Source organism: Mustela erminea, chromosome 4, assembly GCF_009829155.1.
Source record: "Mustela erminea isolate mMusErm1 chromosome 4, mMusErm1.Pri, whole genome shotgun sequence".
Taxonomy (NCBI): domain Eukaryota; kingdom Metazoa; phylum Chordata; class Mammalia; order Carnivora; family Mustelidae; genus Mustela; species Mustela erminea.
Genome location: NC_045617.1, coordinates 56123233 through 56143714, shown reverse-complemented (window position 1 = coordinate 56143714; position 20482 = coordinate 56123233). Strand labels below are relative to the sequence as shown.

The window sequence follows — 20482 nt, the reverse complement described above, 5'->3', positions numbered from 1 at the left end:
AGATAAAACTAAACGTCCTTATAAGCTGCAGCCCATTGACAAATCCTTGAGGCACGCAGAGTCTAACCTTCCTTCAGGAAACTCCCAACTGTCTTCATGTTAATGCTTTGCTAGAAGGAAGAACAGCCTTAGCTGGACAGTAGCTAGGCCTGCGGGATCCAGGAAGTCTTGTTTAGCATATGAAAGTCCCTTTGGAAACTTCCCTTCATCTTTCCTCCCCCAGCTGCAAATTATACCATCAGCCCTTCCTCACAACCTCAGTGCTGCTTCTTCTGCCCAGGAGTCCTATCCCTTTGCTTTAATAAAACCACCATTTTAGCCCGAAAATGTCTCAAGAATTCTTTTTTGGCTGTGGGCTCCGAACCCCAACATTTTCTACATCAGAACTAGCATGTGGGAGGGTAAAAGACCGAGGTAGGTGCGGATTCATTGGCAGGCGCTGGTACACTCATCCAAATGAAATGTCAACATGATTTTTTTCCCCCAGCAAACAGATCTCTTTATTTTCACAAAAGTATGAAACAGATTCAAAAACAATGGCAAGGAAAATAAGGAGGTTTCAATCAGGGAGAGAAGGAGAGTGTTTCTTCAAGTACACAGTTTGCAGGCTTGGGTAACAGTGTAAATTGGGGCGTGGGGTGGGGAATTCATCGAAAGGTGTTTCATCTCCAGGCAGCTCTCGGTAGAACTCGGCGTCTATCTCAGTGTGCACAGCCATCCTGTTCCACTAGTTAAAGACAGAACATGAAGAAGACTGCATGTGATTTACACTGCCAAGGGAATTTGGAAGATCAGTGTACTTATTCAAATTGGAATTTAGCCCAGACTCTATTTTTGTCAAAGGAAAAAAAAAAGGGAAAAGAAAAAAGTTTAAGCATTTTAATAAAGCACAAGAACATCAGTTAATTGGGGATATGGCACACATTCTTCAGGCTCTGAGATTTCTCTTCAATTCTGTATAAAGGGTCAAGGGTGGTTCTTGATAAACCAGTATCTTCTTTATTGAAAAACATAGTTGCTTATCTATTGCCTTTTAAAATATCTGTGTGATAGATTCTGACTTCTGATCTTATCCTTGCTCTTCTCCACTAAGCACAACTGTAGAGTCTAGAAATGATGCCCCAGACAACCAAAAGGGGGATCCTGACAATGGGCGTGAAAGGGAGCTGGTTTGGGGCTTTCGTACTGGAGAAATGGTGCAGAAGCAGGCATCTTTCTGCTCCCCACACAACAGAGAAAGACCACCCAGACCCATTGTTTTTTGATCACCAAATTACCAGAAAAGGAAAATCACCTAGGTGTATTTGTTAGGAGTGAGTTGGACAGTTCCATAGTCAGGGTGGGATTCTCAACAAGAAAATATGGAGTCAGGACAGCTAAGATCAGACAGCACTGATATCTGGTTTTGCAGCTTAGCCAGGACCATTCTAGCATTCTGCTTTGCGGCCTTTGCAGAAGTCACTTCTGCAAAATGTCCTAAAATAAGACAATTAACCAAAGAGCATTTGTCCCTATCACGGACAAGGGACAGTTAAAGCATAAGCTGCCAGATGTCAGCAAAAAATGACCATCAGCTCATAAACATTAACTTAATAGATATACAGACATGTGACCAGAGCCCTGATTGGCAAGACTCAGCACACCCTGATTGCTTAAGCTAGTTCCACAAAAGAGTTCATAAAAACCCCTAAATGTAGACACTCCAGGGACAACCCTCTTGGGAGTCTTTGTCCCTGGAAGTTTTGTGCTCTTGCTCAATAAACCTTGCTCTACTGCCCACCACTCTTCCTCTGGTTCACCTCTTCATCCTTTGAAGCTGTGTGACCAAGAACTGGGGACACTAAAGTCAGAGAATTCCTGCAATACATTTTTCTTCTGTTAGAAAAGGAATCTCTCTCACAACCACAGATGAGCTGACACCACTGTCAAGGATAACCAGCTGAGAGCCCCACTACAAATAAACAGCTGAAGGAAACATTGTCCTTCCTAGCAGGGCCTGTGACTCCCCTTTTTCACTTAGATACGAGGCATTTAGTGGAGCTGGTGGGAGGGACCCAGGTACAGTTGGTACTTGGTCAAGGAAGCATCTCTGTCTTCATGAGCCCAAGATTCTCTAGATCATAAGCCCTAGGGAAGCTAAAACAATGGTGACAGGAGAGAAATTACTACAACCAATATTAAGACAAACGCCTTAGCTATCATGATCAAACAATGAAATATTGTCAACATTGTAGAAAATAGATCAATGGAACAGAGTAGAGAATCCAGAAAGAGATCCACACAAATATACCCTACTGATTTTTGACCAATGTGCAAAAGCATGCAACCATGTCAGTGGAGGAAAGATAGCTTTGCAAAAAATGGCCCCAGAGCAAATGGAATTCCATAAACAAAAGAAAAAAAGAAAGAGAGAGAAGAAAAATATAAAAGAACCTCAACCTAAACTTATTGACTCAGACAAGATTTAACCCAAAATAGACCATGAATTTAACTTGGGACTTTTAGAAAAAACATAGGACAAAATCTTTGGGACTTTTGGCAAAGAGGTTTACTTACAGTTGACATCCAAATCACAACTCCAAGAGAGGAAAATTTGCTAAATTGGCTTCATCAGAATTAAAAATCTGCTCTGCAGAACATCGTAGGAAGAGTCAAACTACAAATCATGTATCGGACAAAGCACCAGTATCTGAAATCCATAAATAACTCAAAATCCATCAGTAAGCAAATGATACAATTAGGAAATAGGCAAATAACATTGAAAAGCCCTCACCAAAGAAGAAAGAGAGATGATAAATAAGCACAAGGTGTACAACATCATTAGTAATCAAGGAAATATAAATTAAAACCACAATGAAATATTATTATATACCCACCAGACAGCTAAAAAAATATTGACAACAGCTGAGAAGGATAAAAAGAAACTAGATTACTCATATATTGCTGGTAGTAATATAAAACAGTACCATCGGTATGGCAAATTTGGCAGTTCCTCAAAAAAATTAAACATGCAGTATCATGTGACTCAGCAATAGAACTCTTGGACATTTACCTCAGAAAATGAAAACTTTGTTCTCTCAAAAACTTCTACATGAATGCCCATAGAGGCTTTATTCCTAATTGCCAAAAACTGGAATCAGTGCTTGTACCTGAACAGTTGAGTGATGAAGTAAACAGTGACAGACATGTACCATGGAATAGTACTCACCAATCAAAAGGAATGAACGATGGATACACATAACAACATGGAGAAATCCCTAGGAAATTATATTCAGTGAAAAAAGTCAATCCCAAAAGGTTACATCATTTATGATTCCATTTATATCACACTGCTGAAATGATAAAGTTGTAGAAATGGAGGACAAATTCACGGTTGTCAAGATTTGGAGAGGGGATCCTGGTTGTGTTATTAAGAGCCATTGCAAGGTAGCCCTGTGGGGTTACAAGTGCTCAGTGTCTTGACTGTGGTAGGAGATACACAATCCTACACAGGTGATAAAACTGTATAGTACTAAACACACATGCACACAAAGGAGTACAAAAAAACCCTGCAGAAACCTGAGTAAGGTTGGTGGATGGTATCAATGTCAATATTCTTGATCTGACATTGTATTACAGCAGAAGCCTATGTGCTTGAGGATTTGGGGTTTGGGGTTTGCTTGGGATGGTCCTGACTATGTTTTTCTGGCTCTGTTCCTGTGTAGGAACAGGGCTGACTCGCAGTAGGTTAATACTGGTAGGGTCAGCTGCTCTCAGGAGCAATGAGTGGTGTGAAGAGCTCAGGACCCAGGACATAGGCCATGATCCATGACGACCATGATGACCCTTCTGAAATGGGGATCTTTCTTTACATGCTCAGAAGCATTACCCGCATTTTTAATCCACATACCTGTGTTCCAAACCCCAAGTATTTGAAACACAACCTGAGTTATTTGAAATCAGTATGTTATTCCAGCTTTCAAAGAGAAAGTAAAACTATTTCATTAGTGTTTCTTCCCAAGCGACTTTCCCCATCTGTTGTACTTTAATTTGGCTGGAATTTTGTGTGTTGAAGCACACAGTGGAGACAAGTCAATTATGAGGTAACTTGATGCTTCATTTAAAAAGCTGTTGAAGTGTGAAATGATTCTCAAGCCTCAGATACAAGCCTGAGTGATGGAACACCCAGAATAACTCCTGATCTGTGAGGACCAAAAACCAGGCAGGCCAAGGGGAAGAAAGTTTGATGTCTCAAGTTGATTTCCTTCAGTTTCCAGCAAAATTAAAAGTTCGTTATGTAATTTGTGTTGTGGATAAAGCAAGGAATAAAAGCTACATCTTTATAAAACTGGAGTGAGTGCATGTCCTTCCCTTAGGTCTCCCAAACCTTTCCCCTTTTAGTTTTCACCTTCCATCTAGCCTCCTCCTCACAATGTGGGGAGATACGCATTTTTTTATGTTTCAAGGAAAAGAAGGTCTCTTTGCTCCATGTTCTTTGAGTGCTTCCTATGTAGACCTCACTCTACCACAGAATGTTGTCACTGAGTAGATAATCTAAGTCTGGTTTAGTGTTATTTTGCTTTCCTTTAACCCTCATTAGTTGACCTATAAGGTCCCTCAGTTTCTGGTGGGGCAGCAGACAGAGATTTACTACCATATTCCAGGAGCGCCCCGCTTCCTCACCTAACCCCATTTATCAGTGTCCCCAGAAGGCAGGTGAGTGGAAATCAGGAACTCAGTATTTCCACATTAACCTCATGACCATGCCCCTTCTCTCAAAAAATGAAGACAAAAAAGAACATAAAGACAAACAATAATTAATAAATGGCAGGTATTTATACCTTATGTGAAAAAATACATATATTCCACTTATCATTTAAAATTTCACTACATAAATAAATAAAACTTAAAAAAAATTCCAGCACTCAAAATAGTATGGGCAAAATGGGTGAAGATGGTCACAAAGGATTAAATAATTTTATGGTGTTCAAAATTTGAAGAACTGCTTTACCTAGAAGTCTAAAGCTAGAGAAGCATCTTTACCAGGGAGTAGAGAGAGTGTGGAAATAGAGCTAGTATTAGACCCAGGAATTGATAGTTGAGTCGTAGAAACATTTATTCAAACTTATTCAAATGTACATACTTATGTAAGTTATTCAGGACAGTGCTGCAAAACCTATGTGGTAGAGGAAAATCTATTCCAAAAGCTCAGTAGACCTTATAGGTTTATTTTCTTTCTTTCTTTCTTTCTTTCTTTCTTTCTTTCTTTTTTTACAAATTTATTACATGTTTATTTTTAAATAAACTTGAACAATACAGAAATGTAAAAAGAAAAAAGAAAGAAAGAAAGAAAGAAAGAAAGAAAGAAAGAAAGAAAAAAGTAGTACCCATAGATGCAATGTGAAGTTTATCTACTGTATGTGATAGTTAATTACTTTATTTAATAATCACAAATACCTTGTGAAGTAATTGTTATTCTGGATATTCAGGTTAAAGAGAAAACTGAGACTAAGGAGTAAAGAGTTAGGTTGTCCAAAGTCTTATAATTAACAAGTTATGGAGGCAGAATGTGATCCTTTACAGTACTTCTCAGGGTCTTAGAACTATAACTAGTATTCTATATAAGCCCAGAAAAAATCACTATTAATACGACATGGGGAGATAAAGAGGAGAAGGGAGTTGGGGGAAATTGGAGGGGGAGATGAACCATGAGAGACTATGGACTCTGAAAACCTATCTGAGGGTTTTGAAGGGGTGGGGGGGTGGGAGGTCAGGGTACCAGGTGGTGGGTCTTATAGAGGGCACGGATTGCATGGAGCACTGGGTGTGGTACAAAAACAATGAATACTGTTATGCTGAAAATAAATTTAAAAAAATTTTAAAAAAAGAAACTGAAAAAAGCAAGCCCAATTTTATATAAACCTCATAAATGTAAACAGTTTCAAATCACCATTTCACAAAGAGATGGTCAGATATTTAAAAAAAAAATAGTGTCATTCTGGATCATTCCAGATCATTTTTACAAAAACAAGGTCATAACTTATAAAATAGCCAGTAACTTGCTTTTTCTCATGCAATTATCATAGAAAACCTTGAACATCATTATGCAAAATTTCCTTAATACACTTATATCTTAACAATTTTAATTAATACCTGAAACCATGACACTAAGTAGAAAGTAATGAAATTGTAAGGAAATATTTATATCAATTTTAATGAAAAAATTATGGTTCCTTTCAATCCAACCTAATATGCCAGAATGATTTTCACGGGAAAAATAGATTCATTGAGAGTGAAATCAAGTTTACATAAGCAATAAGAAACAATTTGAGGGAAAACAAAATCTGTTTTTCATAAATATAGTAATGTCATGAAGGCTCTGTGTATTCACTGAGGAATAGACAGGGAGGAGTGGTGTGAGGGAGGTGTTCTAAGGAAGATGGGGGAAGGTCAGTAACTGACTTTCAGTCAGGCTTACATTACTTACATTCTAATTTGTTTAGATTTGACTTTGTTTGTGGTACTCCTTAATACAATATTTTAAAAGTAAAAACATTTTGACATATTTTGTAATTAAATTTACCTTTTTTTGTTGTTAGGACAGCTGAATTCTTTATCTTGCTTATACAGGTTTTGTCCACCATTAGTGTATCACAAAACAGTAGCCAGTATTTTTTCTGTTATGATTATGATATATAATTTATATCAGATCTATCTAAAAATATTTTTAAGTATGTACAATAAACCCTATTAATGTCCCCCAGTATCTGATTCTCCTCTCCTACCTAGACTCCCAGCCTCCAGGTAGATAAAGAAGGCTCCATGGCTTTTGTGGCAAATGGTGTAGTCGGTGTGATGCGTGTTTCACTTCCATGTTGGAACAGAACACAGCCCCTTTGTGGTTTAACACCTGTGGCTTCTCTCTTGGTAGCAAGTGTGGGGTCTATCTATTTAATATCGGAGCCATGAGACCCAAATAGCTTGGATCTCTGAGTCACAGGTGGCAGACAAACAGCCATGGAGGCTCACCTCATCTGTAGTGGATTTTGCATGAATAAGAAAGAAACACTGTGCTAATTCACTAAGATGTTACAGATATTTTACTACCCTTACATTACTACATAAACTTAATATACCTTGACAAATAAAATGTAATATACTATGACTACAACATGAACAGGTGATAGTTAGAATTTTCTTCCAAATGAATAGATAGTTGAACCCAAACCACCAACATGAGTAAACAGCACAAATGTAAGCTAAACAAAAGAATGAATACACAACAGAATGTGTTTTAAGTGATTTCATTAATATAAAATTTGAAAACAAAACTAAGTTATTGTGTCAAAATTGGAAAAGTGGTTACCTATAGGAAAGGGAGAGTTTGCCAGGGGACAAGAAATTGTGAGATGACAGTATTAATCTATTTTTCTTTTAAGTGATGGTTATATGAGCATTACCATATGTTCAGCAGAGATTTAAAACTGAATTTACATGGTGTTGTTATTATATATATTATAAAGTGATTTTTTTCTCAGATGTATGCTGTATGTATGCCGATACACATAGATTCCATCAAAACTTTTGTTCTCCAAAATTTAAAAATACGTCATGGCTTTTTTCTCACCTGGGTATTATAACTAAGGTAAGGAAAATTCATTTTCTAAATGTTTTCCTTCACTATGCTCTTTTGTAATCTAGAACAAAATGACATGACTTGAGGACAAAGCTACCCACTGTTTCCTTAAAAACAGAAGCTCAAACACAGTTATATTTCTCTGTCACTATTGCTCCTAATGTATTCTGACCCACCCATATTATAATTTTTAACCAAAGTAACTGACTTTCTTTTCTCAGAGAAACTTGGGGTTGTAAAATTGAAGACTACCATATACTGGCACTTCAACAGATTGCAAAAGTCATGAATATACACAACTCAGATTTTCCTGACATATTTAAATAATTTTTCTTAATGCTCACTGCAATATCTGTAATTCTTCTTCCTTCTGGACTGGCTTTTTCCTTATCGTAAAAAATATATCTTTCACTCACTGTTTCATTGAGCGACCACACGGCAAACTTTCTTCGCCCCTTTATCACCCTTGCAAGAGAATTTGACACAAAGGGAACTTTGGAGAGACAACTTCCTGAAGCATTCTGAAGATATCGTTTGACTGACCTCTGGCGTCTATTTTTGCTGATAAGAAGTTTGACCTCAATCTAATTGTAATTCTGTTGAAGGCAATGTGATTTCTTTCTCTCTGGTGGCATTTAAGATGTTACCATGACCCTTGTTCTGCAATTTCACCTAATGTGTGTAGTGTGAGCTTATTTCTGTTTATCTTGATCAGCGCTCAGTGTATACTTTCAATCTGAGAAATTATATCTTTGTTTGGTTCTGAAAAACTCTCAGCTGATGTCTCCTTAGAGACAGTGTTTATATAGTGTCAGAAATGGTTTTTCTCAGGCATTCTCTCATACCTCTACTTTTAGGATTTCTATGAGATCCAAGCTGAAATCCTTCTTTCTAGTCACCAGGACTGTTAACATCTGTTTCATACATTTGATTTTTTTATCTTGCAATGTCAAATTCTAGGTAAATGACTCAGTGCGACTGCACACAGTCATCTGATAACTATGTCTTTTTTTTTTTTCTTTCTCTTTTTCTTTCTTCTTTTAGAGAGGGGTACAGAGAGAGAGATAGAGGCAGAGAAGGGGCAGAGGGAAAGGGGGAGAGAGGATCTCAAGCAGGCTCCACACCCAGAGTAGAGCCTGATGTGGGGCTCTATCCCACAGCTCTGAGATTATGACTTAAGCCAAAATCAAGAGTCAGACACTCAACTGACTGAGCCTCCCAGGCACTCCTGTCAAATATATCTTGTTAAAGTTCATTTTCTACTGGGGATGTTTCTTTGTCTTTCCCAGCATGCCGCCCATCCCCCACCTCAATTTACAATTTTTTAATATCCACCTATGGTTTTTATGTCATTCTATAAATTTCATAATTTCTTATTCCATTCAACTTGATTTCATAATTTGTTGTTCTTTATAATTTCACACTCTTGTTGAATCTATAATTCTGCACTCTCAGTGGAAAGATGTCCTAGTGTTATTTCCTAAATTTCCCTGTACTTCGGTTTTTCTCTTTTATAAAGCAAGGACAATAGTACCCATTTCATAATGCCATTGTCTTGAACAAATGCTATAATACATGTGAAGTTCTTAGGACAATGTCTGTCTGGATATTAAACACAATTATGCTTTAATTATATACAGAATGTTCTCTTACTTGTGATTTGTTGAAAATAACTTGAGTTTCTGTGTTGGTTTTGTTGGATGCCTCTCTCAGCAATCGCTTTCTTGGGCTGTGTTCGAACTTCAGTTTGTAGGTTGAACTTAAATGTAACCCTCTCTGCCTTCATCTTCCTTCCCTTTCTAGCTAGGCCCTTTACTATCGTTCAGTGCTCCTCTCTAGCAATGACATCAGAGACATCGAAAGTCTGTGCATGGAGCTGGCAGGCGGCTTGGCTCAGGTACTAGTTGCAATACTACTTTCTTCCCATCATGCACGTTTGACAAGTCATAGCCCATGACAGTGAGCAGGCTTGTTTCTCAGTCTCCTTTTATTGGAGGGAGAAAGCCACCCTAGCTCCCAATTTTATACCCTGACTTTGGCTATGGTTCTTTCCCATCTGCTGAGTATGTCTGGGCTCCATCACCTATGGAATCAAATGTCTGTTTCTGTTCCTGGAAGCTCATATAGCCACAGATTCAGCTGTAGTTTCTACTGTGTGGTTCTGTTCTACTTCTCTTTCTTTCTTTCTTTCTTTCTTTCTTTTTTTCTGTTTGTCTTACAATTAAATTTTGAGTGAACTACATCCTTTTGATTAAAATTTTAAGAACTTTATCTGTCATTCCTAATTATTCGTTTCTAGGGAGGGAAGAGTAGTGAGGATGTGTGGGGTGTAGTGGAATTCAGCTTAAAGCAAAGATACAGATGTAGTGAAAAGAAGGGCCATATGTACCCCAATATTCATAGTAGCAATGGCCACAATCGCCAAACTGTGGAAAGAGCCAAGATGCCCTTCAACAGATGAATGGATAAAAAAGATATTGTCCATATATACAATGGAATATTACATCTCCATCAGAAATGATGAATACCCAACTTTTTATCAACATGGATGGAATTGGAAGTGATTATGTTAAGTGAAATAAGTCGAACAGAGAGAATCAATTATCATATGGTTTCACTTACTTGTGGAGCATAAGGAATAACATGGAGGACATTAGGAGAAGGAAAGGAAAAGTGAATTGTGGGAAATTGGAGGGGGAGACGAATCATGAGAGACTGTGGACTCTGAGAAACAAACTGAGGGTTTTAGAAAGGGAGGGGTGTGGGGGATAGGTGATGGGTATTAAGGAGGGCATGTATTGCATGGAGCACTGGGAGTGGTGCATAAACAATGAGTCTTGGAACACTGAAAAAATAAAATAAAATTTTAGAAAAAAGTAGCTAAAAAGTAAATGCTAAACACCATCTTGACTAAAAAATACCCAGAAGCTTATGACTAAGGACTTCCCACTGTGCCAAAAACAAATTCATACCAAGCTAAAAGATACTGCATTCTGTGAAGCTAAAATCCCAATGGCATTCCAGAACCCTATCCTGGAGTTCTCTAAACAGTGTTAGATGTAGGCATGTACGGTTTATGAACCTACTTTCCTGCCATGTTGTTTTTTTCTTTCAGTCTTTTGTAGGGCTTGATTATCTGAGATGGACTCTTATATGATAGCTTACTAAAGATTCTTAAATTCTCTTTGTACAAACAAAAAACTATTGAAAAGGTTCATATTTTGGGGCACCTGGGTGGCTCAGTGGGTTAAAGCCTCTGCCTTCAGCTCAGGTCATGATCTTAGGATTCTGGGATCGAGCCCCGCATCAGGCTCTCTGCTCAGTGGGGAGCCTGCTTCCGCCTCCTCTCTCTCTGCCTGCCTCTCTGCCTACTTGTGATCTCTGTCAAATAAATAAATAAAATCTTTAAAAAAAAAAAGTTCATATTTTACATATTTCACCTCCTATTTTTTGTAAGTAGTGGAAGTTTTAGGGTACAAATAAAGAACATTCTCCTTTACCCTTACTGGCTTCTAAAACTTGAGAAAAGAGACAGGAATCAGCAGTTTATTAGAAAGAGAGAACAGGATTGCATGGGTTAATTTCAATCCACAATCAGATTTCCTAAAACATCTACCCACCACCCCTCCCAAGCTTACCAACCCCAAATTTCAGATCTCCTTTGCAAAGGCAGAGTGTGCCCTGGATATTATGTTACTGGGTGCACAGAGGCTGTAGACCTCTTGAGAATAGGATACCCTGACCCTGACAGACTTATCTCATTGAGAGATCCCAGTCTTGGCTGAGTCACCCATTCTCCAATCCTTTTCTCAAACTCACCCATCAGCTCAGTCTGTCTCCTCAAGGGAAGAAAGTGTAGGGTGGTGGGGACAGAGGGAAGGTGACCTAGTTCGGGTTTCCTCAGAAGCAGATCCTGAGGAAGAACTTGAATACAAACAGTTTATGTGGGATATGATCCCACTCCACAATGGGTTGGGAAAGTGAGACCCAGAAGGGACGGGAGCCAATATGGGGCATCAGTGAACATGTGGCTACTAGGAGCCTGTGCCTTACTGTGAATAGCACATCTGAAAGCTGCCCCACCCAGTCAGAGAGGCTCCTGGGGTATTATCAACCAATTCTTCCCATCATCAGAGGAGAGCTGCTCCTGGAGGCAAAGATTTTCCAGTAGTTCTGGTGGCCCCAACTCAGGAGAGCAAGTTCCTATGGCCATAGAAAGTCCTCTGGTAGAGACTCCCACTTGGCTTGTAGGAAAAAAGCAGTAGACCTAAGAGGAGTGGTAAGGGTTGTGGAGATATGCGCAGGGCATTGCCAGCTTCTGTTATCCATGCACAAGTGACTTTCCCTAGTACTTCTCAAAAGATGAAGTTACTATTTTATATAGGCCATGATCGTGCATATAACATAAGCATATAATAAAAGCATAACTATGACTTTTCCTTTCTTTTTTAAAGATTTTATTTATTTATTTATTTTAGAGGGAGTGAGAGGGAGTACATATGCAAGCAGGGGGAGGGGCAGAGGCAGAGAATCTCAAGCAGACTCCTCACTCAGCATGGAGCCCAATGCAGGGTTCAATCTCAGGACCCTGAGATCACAACCTATGCTGAAACCAGTCAGGTGCCTAACTGACTGAGCCACCCACACTCCACTATGACTTTTCTAATACCTTACAGTTTCTATGGATCAGAAATTTAGGAGGATGATTCTAGCTCAGGGTCTGTCCTAAGTTTGCTGTCCAGATTTTGGCAAGGGCTGTGGCATGTGAAAGCTCAACTGGGGATGGGAGAGCCATTGTTAAAATGGCTCACTTAGAAAGTTGGTGACAGAGGTCTTAGTTTCTTGCCACATAGACCTCTTCAGGGGTGGTATGAGTATCTTCACAAGAAAGAAAAGGAGTAAGCAGGAAGCCTTTTTATGATCTCATCTTGGAAGACTCATATCCTCACTGTCTTTCTATTCTTTTTCTAGAAACAAGCCACAAAGTCCAGCCTGCACTTAAGGGCAAAGAAATTAGGTCCACTTTTCAAAGGGCGGGGTTTTATACAAATTATAAACATATTTTAAAACCACAAAAGGGAGGAGTTTTATACAAATTATAAACATATTTTAAAACCACAACGAGCGCCAACTACTTCTATGTTCTAAGGTGAGGTGCTTGATCTCACTTCTAATTTTATTAGAGACTAAGATGGAAGAGTCCAGAGAACTTATCTGGATTTAGTTATGTTCTCTAAATCCTACCAATATGGGAAGAGGGATAAGTGCCCCTTACCTTAAGCCCAAGTGAAAGGGGTTTTAAGGAGACTCTTTAAAGAGTTGTACCTGAGTGTCCAGGAATGTAAGGACTAGATTCAGAGAGACACTTGAAAAGTCTAAAGGTCAGAGGCCATGAGCATAAACCTCTTATAGGAGAATAAACCACATGAACAGGCAAAGATTTGAGTTTTTCAGAGAAGTATGAATACCAGGGGGGAGCTGGGTAGAGATAATCTAGGAAAGAGTCACCCACAGGGAATGCCTGGAGTCAAGTATTACTCCAAGAGAGGGGCTGAGCACCGGACTGCAGGGCCCGAGCTGGGAGTCACAGCTGACTGCCAGATGACAGGGGACAGGTACCTCCCATTTGTAGAGAACTTCAGGTCAAGGCGTCCAGAAAGAGGACCGCCAAAGATTAACAAACATCTCACGAGAGACCTTCAAACAACTAACATGGCCGTGGGTCACCAGCACTAGATGACAGCTGTCCCAGCCTCTAACCCTTTGCAACTCCCCAATCGTCTGTTCCCCTGGACCCAATCCCAGAGAAATTAAAAAGCAGCAACTAGTAGTGAGGACTCAGGGAGAAGGTAACCTTGCTCCCACCCTTCTGTCTGGTCTGGTCAAAACCTCTGTTAAGCCCAAGTTGGAGGAAGGAGAAACTTCAGACTGTCTGAGCATTCAGAGTTTGCATTATAACAGTTGCCTGGAATCATGTAATTATTAGACTGGGCAAGGCTTTTTAAAGTCAAATTAGGGAATATATGCTTGTATTCAAGACCTCACCAAAGTCCTTTCCCCCAACCCAGGATGGAAAAAGAACTTTTTTCCTTCCACTTTTACCTAAGAGCTTCCAGATTTACCTAACTATTCCATTGCATTAAATGCACCAGTTACATTTCAAATGTTAGCTGGGAAGAGAATGGATTCCACTAAATTATGAAGCAGGTCATTCTCAAGTGACTAATAAGAAGCATTGTTTTGCTTCAAGCACTGACAGAAACTCTGTGCTATTAATTCTCTATTGAATCAAAAAATGAGAAAGGAAACAATCTAAGTTGTTCATGAAAAATTGGTCAGCTTCAAGCCTGGAGATATAATCCCTGAGGGCCAGCCTAGTCCAAGCTGAGACCTATTTTCATTCTGTGCATGTCTTCACCAGTTGGCTCCTTTCTAGCGATACACTTGCCCCAGAAGGGCTCCATCTGGTGCTACACTTCATGGTATGAATTTAACTGTTTCCAAACCCACTGAACTTGAATTCTGCCGTACATTTTCCTTTTAGTTCTCCTATTGTTTACACTCACCTGAGAAGCCAGTACACTTCGGTGTATATGGGGAAAGAGAAACGTTCCAGAAAGAGTCTGAAAAAGATACTATTTCTGGTCTCAGTGAGTTCACCCACGAGTCTGGGCAGCAGACTGGATTTGCCTAGACTCCCCCGGTAGGTATTGTTGTTCATGAGTCTCTTGGACGGGTTTGCATCCTGTCCCTGCTCAACACATGGCACCTTGGTACTCCGCTTCAACCCACCCCCAGGCACCCCAAGTTCCACAGGCTCTGTGGGCTCAGCAAGATTCTTCTGGCACATCAACTCCTAGAAACAAAGGCAGCCCTGCCATCCTCTCTTCTGAATCAGTTATGAGACTTCAAATTCTTCCCCTCTCCTCCTCTTCCTTGTTTTGCTGTCTTCCGTCTCTTACCCTCCAAGCAGGAAGGGAGGACTTCACGAGATGAATGCCAGCAGTAACTATGGGTTGCTTTGAGGTCTTTTCTCATCAACATTAGCCCACTGACCCATCTCCCTATGCCTGTGTTGGAGTTTTGCACCCCTGGTTTTGGCCTACTCTTAGTTTTTGTTTGTTTGTTTGTTTGTGTTTTTTTTTGTTTGTTTTTTGCCTACTCTTTGTTATTTGTTAATTTGCTAATGGCAATATTTTAGCATCCTGGTTTTTCAATATTTATGCATAATATTGCATATGCATAATATTGCATATGCATAATATGCATAATAATAAATATGCAATATTTAGCTTACCTGTTTTTGCCCTTCGCAGTCTTCATTCTTTTTTTTAATTAATTAATTAATTTTCAGCACAACAGTATTCATTATTTTTTCACCACACCCAGTGCTCCATGCAATCTGTGCCCTCTATAATACCCACCACCTGGTACCCCAACCTCCCACCGCCCCCGCCACTTCAAACCCCTCAGATTGTTTTTCAGAGTTCATAGTCTCTCATGGTTCACCTCCCCTTCCAATTTACCCCAACTCCCTTCTCCTCTCTAATTTACCATGTCTTCCATGCTATTTGTTATGCTCCACAAATAAGTGAAACCATATGATAATTGACTCCCTCTGCTTGACTTATTTCACTCAGCATAATCTCTTCCAGTCCCATCCATGTTGCTATAAAAGTTGCGTATTCATCCTTTCTGATGGAGGCATAATACTTCATAGTGTATATGGACCACATTTTCCTTATCCATTGGTCCGTTGAAGGGCATCTTGGTTCTTTCCATAGTTTGGCGACCGTGGCCATTGCTGCTATAAACATTGGGGTATAGATGGCCCTTCTTTTCACAACATCTGTATCTTTGGGGTAAATACCCAGTAGTGCAATTGCAGGGTCATAGGGAAGTTCTATTTTTAATTTCTTGAGGAATCTCCACACTGTTCTCCAAAGAGGCTGCACCAACTTGCATTCCCACCAACAGTGTAAGAGGGTTCCCCTTTCTCCACATCCTCTCCAACACATGTTGTCTTCATTCTTTTATTCAGTCTTCATTCTTTTATTCATTCACTGACTTGTTGATTCATCAAACACTGCTGAGTTCCTATTCTGTACTAAGTCATGTCCTTCAAGATAGGAAAGTACAGACTAGGGTAGTGCTTTTAAACCTTGGTCCATCCGCATAGTCAACCCAGAATCTTAAAAAGAAAATACAGTTGCCCTGGTTCCACTCTCCAGAGATTCTGATTTAATTTTCTGGGGCATAGCCTGAACATCGGCGATTTTTAAAAAAGCTCCCTAGGTGATTCTAAAGTGCAGCCAGGATTGAGAACCATGAGAAGACAAGATCATAAATAACTTGGACCAAAATTAAATGCCAAGGATTCCCTTAAAGATTCTGACAGAATACTCTGGGGGCCCGCGTTTTTCGCCCGCACCACGCTCTCAGCCCCTCAATCTCTACTCAGCCCAGGCACAAGGGAGCCATGGCTCAGGTGGGAGATTTGTCACATCTGTCACATCCTGAGCAAAGGAAAGGTGACAGTATCATTAACTTTTCCTCTGCTGAACAATAATACCTCCGTGCCTGAATGCAAGCACACTGGTCTGCGGGAAAGTGGGTGCTGCCACAGCTCACCCAAGCTCAGCGGTCTTAAAACTTTGCAAAGACAAGTTAGAACCAAGCCTCCAATGTCTCTGATACTCTTATTGCTAGATGATTCTCACTTCAAGGGAGATTACTGCGATTCTACAGAATGGGCACGCAGTTCGTCTAGACTGGAGTAAGGGGGGAGAAAGCGAAGGACATCCCTGCAATCTGTGGGTCCCTCTGCTTCTGTGATCTGACGCACAGTTAAAACAAGAGAGGGCTGCAAAGCTGCCGCCCAGGCTTAAGGTTCCCACCCCGGACCCCGGTCCCTGCTCAGCCCTTGTCAGACAGAGGCCTGGTTGCTCCACTCCCCAGGCTTAAGAACGACTCTACTGACTGATGCCCCAGTGGATGCTCTATGGTGCGGGGTTAAGGTTCATGGCTTCTCTTCCTGGGCAGAAAATTACCCTCTGGTGGTGATGTGGTGAGAAAAGACCACTACACGTGGAGAAAGCATAGGGCAAGGAGCGGAGGGCGGCGAAAGCGCCGTTTCCCCGCTTGTCCAGCAGGGGGAGCTTACGACCAGAGCGCGGGAGGATTATGTAACGCTGAGGGCGCATGCTCGGCCCCGGGACCGCCCGGCCGGCAGGTGCTGACGCAGGCAGGAGTCGGGGCAGAGAGGCACATCTGCGGCCCAAGTGGCCCATTTCCCCTGAGGGGAGACCGGCTCTTAGGACTCTTTATCCTTTCAGTGAAACCCTGGAAACGGCTCAGTAGTTCTTCTGGTTGACTTGCTGCTGTACACAGCTGTCAGCTGCCTGTGAACTGGGTGACCCTAGCTCAGGGCTCCTGCTTGTTTTCCAAAAACTGTTGTCCTGATTTTAATTTTTTTACACTAAATAATAATAATCCTAGGCACCTTTTCCTAAGCAGCTCCCAAATGCCTTCGCTAAGCTAGGTGCTTGACGTGCACCGCGGATCTTTTTCAGCTCTGCATTTTTCTCTTCCCCATCCTGCAGTGAGGGGTCCCACCAGCGCCTTACATCAGACTGTGCTGCTTCGCGAACACAGCTCGTTTTTGAAAGGGAGAGAGAGGGAGGGAGGAAACCAACCCTTTCCCGCATTTACTGGACTTATCAAACAGAAAGCTTACCTTTAGAGAATAAGCACGGAACTGAGTATTGTTTGATTCTTTTCTTTTGAAATCAGTTGCATCTTGCCGCTATTTTACAGTTTAAGGTGTGTGTGTGTGTGTGTGTGTGTGTGTGGCTTTGTTTTGTTTTCAATTTCCCTCACATGTGTTGGTGATCTTTTCTGATACCATATTCTAAAGAAAATACTGGTTTAAAAGGAGACAAAGGTACTATGGAGTTCTTTTTGGTAGGGTAAGAGGGCTGTTTGTTTTATCCCTTTCCCGTCTTAATTATACCGTAAGGAAAATTACGAAATAATTTTTTAAAGAAGAAGAAAGAGGTCAAAACCCAGCTTCCTTCATTGAAGACAAGTTAACTGTGGAAAATTTGTCAAGTATAGATCTGGAAAATAAAAGAAGATAAAATTCATCCATAATCCTTTAGCCTAGAGATAATTGTTATTTAATTTAGTGTATGAATTGATGGACTTCTGTTCTAACATTTTAAATGCTATGCTACAAAGTGTTATAATATATATACTGGTTTATAATCTGTTTTTCTTCTTTAATATATTGTGGCAATCTTTAATTCCTGCATAGTATGCCTTGTCATTTATCATATAAATGTAGCATGATGCGTTCAGTTCATACCATAAGGATGGACATTAAATCTATTTCCATTTTTTTTTTTTTACAATGGTAAACATCACTGGGATAATAGTCTTTATATACATTTGTATTTCCTTAGGAAAATTTCTACCAGAGAAATTAAAGATCAACAGATATTTTAAGATACTGTGTGTTTGCAAATGCCCTTCCAGAAAACATGGTTCCAATTTGTCTTTTCATCAATTCTGAGCCAACACCGATATCGTTCCTTTTTGTATGCTTTGCCAGTTTTATAAGTTACAAATAGTGTTTTGTTGTTGTTCTAATTTGTATTCCTCTGCTGTTTTCTTTTGAATTACTCAGATTTTCTTTAAGGACCTTTTTAACGGGCTTAGATTCTGATGTAAACAATAAAAGATAAGAGTGTACAACAGCCAAAGAAGGCCATGCAGTGGGAGGCACTGGCATTTAAGACATCTGAGACTTGATGAAACAAAGCCCCTTGCATAGACTGAGGCATTTATAGAGACTCAGGACCTTTAGTGGGAAGGATTCATGGCCAAGAAAATCAGAGAGAGACTGTGCATAGGGATCCAGGTTGAAATAATGCTTAAATTTGGTTACTCAGCTTTAATAGCTGAAAGAACCACCAAGTGGGATGGCTGGGCTCAGTTGGTTGAGCTTCTTCTTTGGCTCAGGTCTTAATACCAGAGTCCTGGGATGGAGCCAGGACTCCCAGCCCAACTCCATTGGGCTCCCTGCTCAACGGGGGGCTTGCTTTTCCCTTTGCTTGCCACTCCCCCTGCTTGTGCTCTCTCTCTCTCTGATTAAGTAAATAAACAAAATCTAAAGTAAATGTATAAATAAATAAATAAATAACCCACCATGGCCGGAAAGACTAAGTACAAGATTCTGGTGATTTTTGCTCCCAAGGTGGCCTACCATAAGGTGAGATTGTTGCATGGGGGAAGAGATGACCTTTCAAAAGTCCTTCTTCATCTGGTGTCTCAAACCCCATAACCGGTTTGGACATACAGGTATGCATTCATGCATAGTTGGGTATGCATGTCTTTGCAGATTTTGTCCCTTCTTATTTTAACTGAGTGTTAAAGCGATAGGAGCCCCTCTCCTCTAGGAAAGAGAGAGACAAGTAGGAGATAGTTCTGCTTTGGGGAAGGCAAGTCAATGTACAGAGCCACCAATTTACTGAAACACAATCTGCCAAGTGCTCAATTTGCAAGACTTTGGGGACATTTTAAAAATTTGTTTTATCCTTGCCCTGTGCTTTCTCCTACCCCCTCTCAGAGGTTTGCCAGGCTGTTTTGCCTGGGAGGCAGGGTCCAGCTCAGAGGCAGAGGGAAGGGTAGGAACTAAACTAAAATTTATAAGCAAAGCCCTCAAAGAATCAGGCTATTGGTCATTCATGAAATTAATTTTAGTAAATTAGCTTTCAACATAACGCCTGGATGGCTCAGTGGGTTAAGCCTCTGCCTTCAGCTCGGGTCATGATCTCAGGGTCCTCGGATCGAGGTCCACATCAGGCTCTCTGCTCAGCACGGAGCCTGCTTCCCCTCTCTATCACTGTCTGCCTCCTTGTGACCTCTCTCTCTGTCAAATAAATAAATAAAATCTTTTTTAAAAAATCAGCTTTCAACAAACTGGCCCAGAGCCCTGTTATAGCACCTTCTTCTAGAAATATCTCCTTTCCTTTTCAATCCTTTGTCATCCAAAGCTGTACTTCAGCTAGACCTTGAGATTGCGCTCATCGTAATTATAACCCCAGCACTCATTACTTACTTTGGGACATGAAGGTTTAACTATTAGCTGGATCAGTGCTTATATGGAACCTTAGAGGACTTTTAATAATGTCGAATAATACATTCAAAATCCATGAGATGGTGCTGATTTGAAAATAACTTCTCTTACCTGTTCCAGCCTGCCCTCCAGCCATCTGTGGTCCTAGGGCCTTAGTGAGCCCCACTGTTGGACAGAGAGGCCCCTCTTCCTCACCAGACATGCCTCTTCCTGTGACCTCTTTATAGGCTGATCACCACCCACTAAAAAAAAAAACAAAAACTAAACTAAAAATAAAGAACAATTTCTGCTACCACCACTGCCTCTGCCCCTGGGGTGTGTGACTAGGTGTTTGATCCGCCTCTGGACAGAGACCTTTGAAAGCGTGGAGACTGGCAAGGAGGGCAGGTCCCTCATGGTCATCTGGCCTGTGGGAGCACACATTTTGCACTGAGATTAGCTTCCTGCCAGTTTTCTCACAAGTTTTCCTAAAAGTTCATCTCCTTCCCAGCCTGATTACATTTTCAAAGCCCTCTCCCGCTGTGGTAGCCTTGATAGCTGCTAGCCTGTAGGGAGGATTAAATGGATGGGGATGGTGGAAAGGGTGAGTCCAAGATCAAAGCTATCCCACCACACAAGGGGTCAAAGCAGACATTGGGCAAGTTCTCTTTGTCTCTGTAAGGGAAATGCAAAGTTTAGTTATACAGTTACAGCGTCCAGATGGATAAAAATGCGTTTGTAAAAATTTC

The 20482-nt window shown here is 40.6% G+C and overlaps 1 long non-coding RNA gene across 1 annotated transcript; it reads right to left on the bottom strand.

Moving 5' to 3' along the window:
- Positions 1-485: 485 nt before the first annotated feature.
- On the bottom strand, positions 486-19990 carry LOC116588368. The gene is made up of 3 exons (XR_004284917.1): positions 19866-19990; positions 2557-2689; positions 486-727 (listed from the first exon to the last, which is right to left on the bottom strand). It is a non-coding gene; the product is annotated as an uncharacterized LOC116588368 (long non-coding RNA).
- Between the last annotated feature and the right edge of the window lie 492 nt (positions 19991-20482).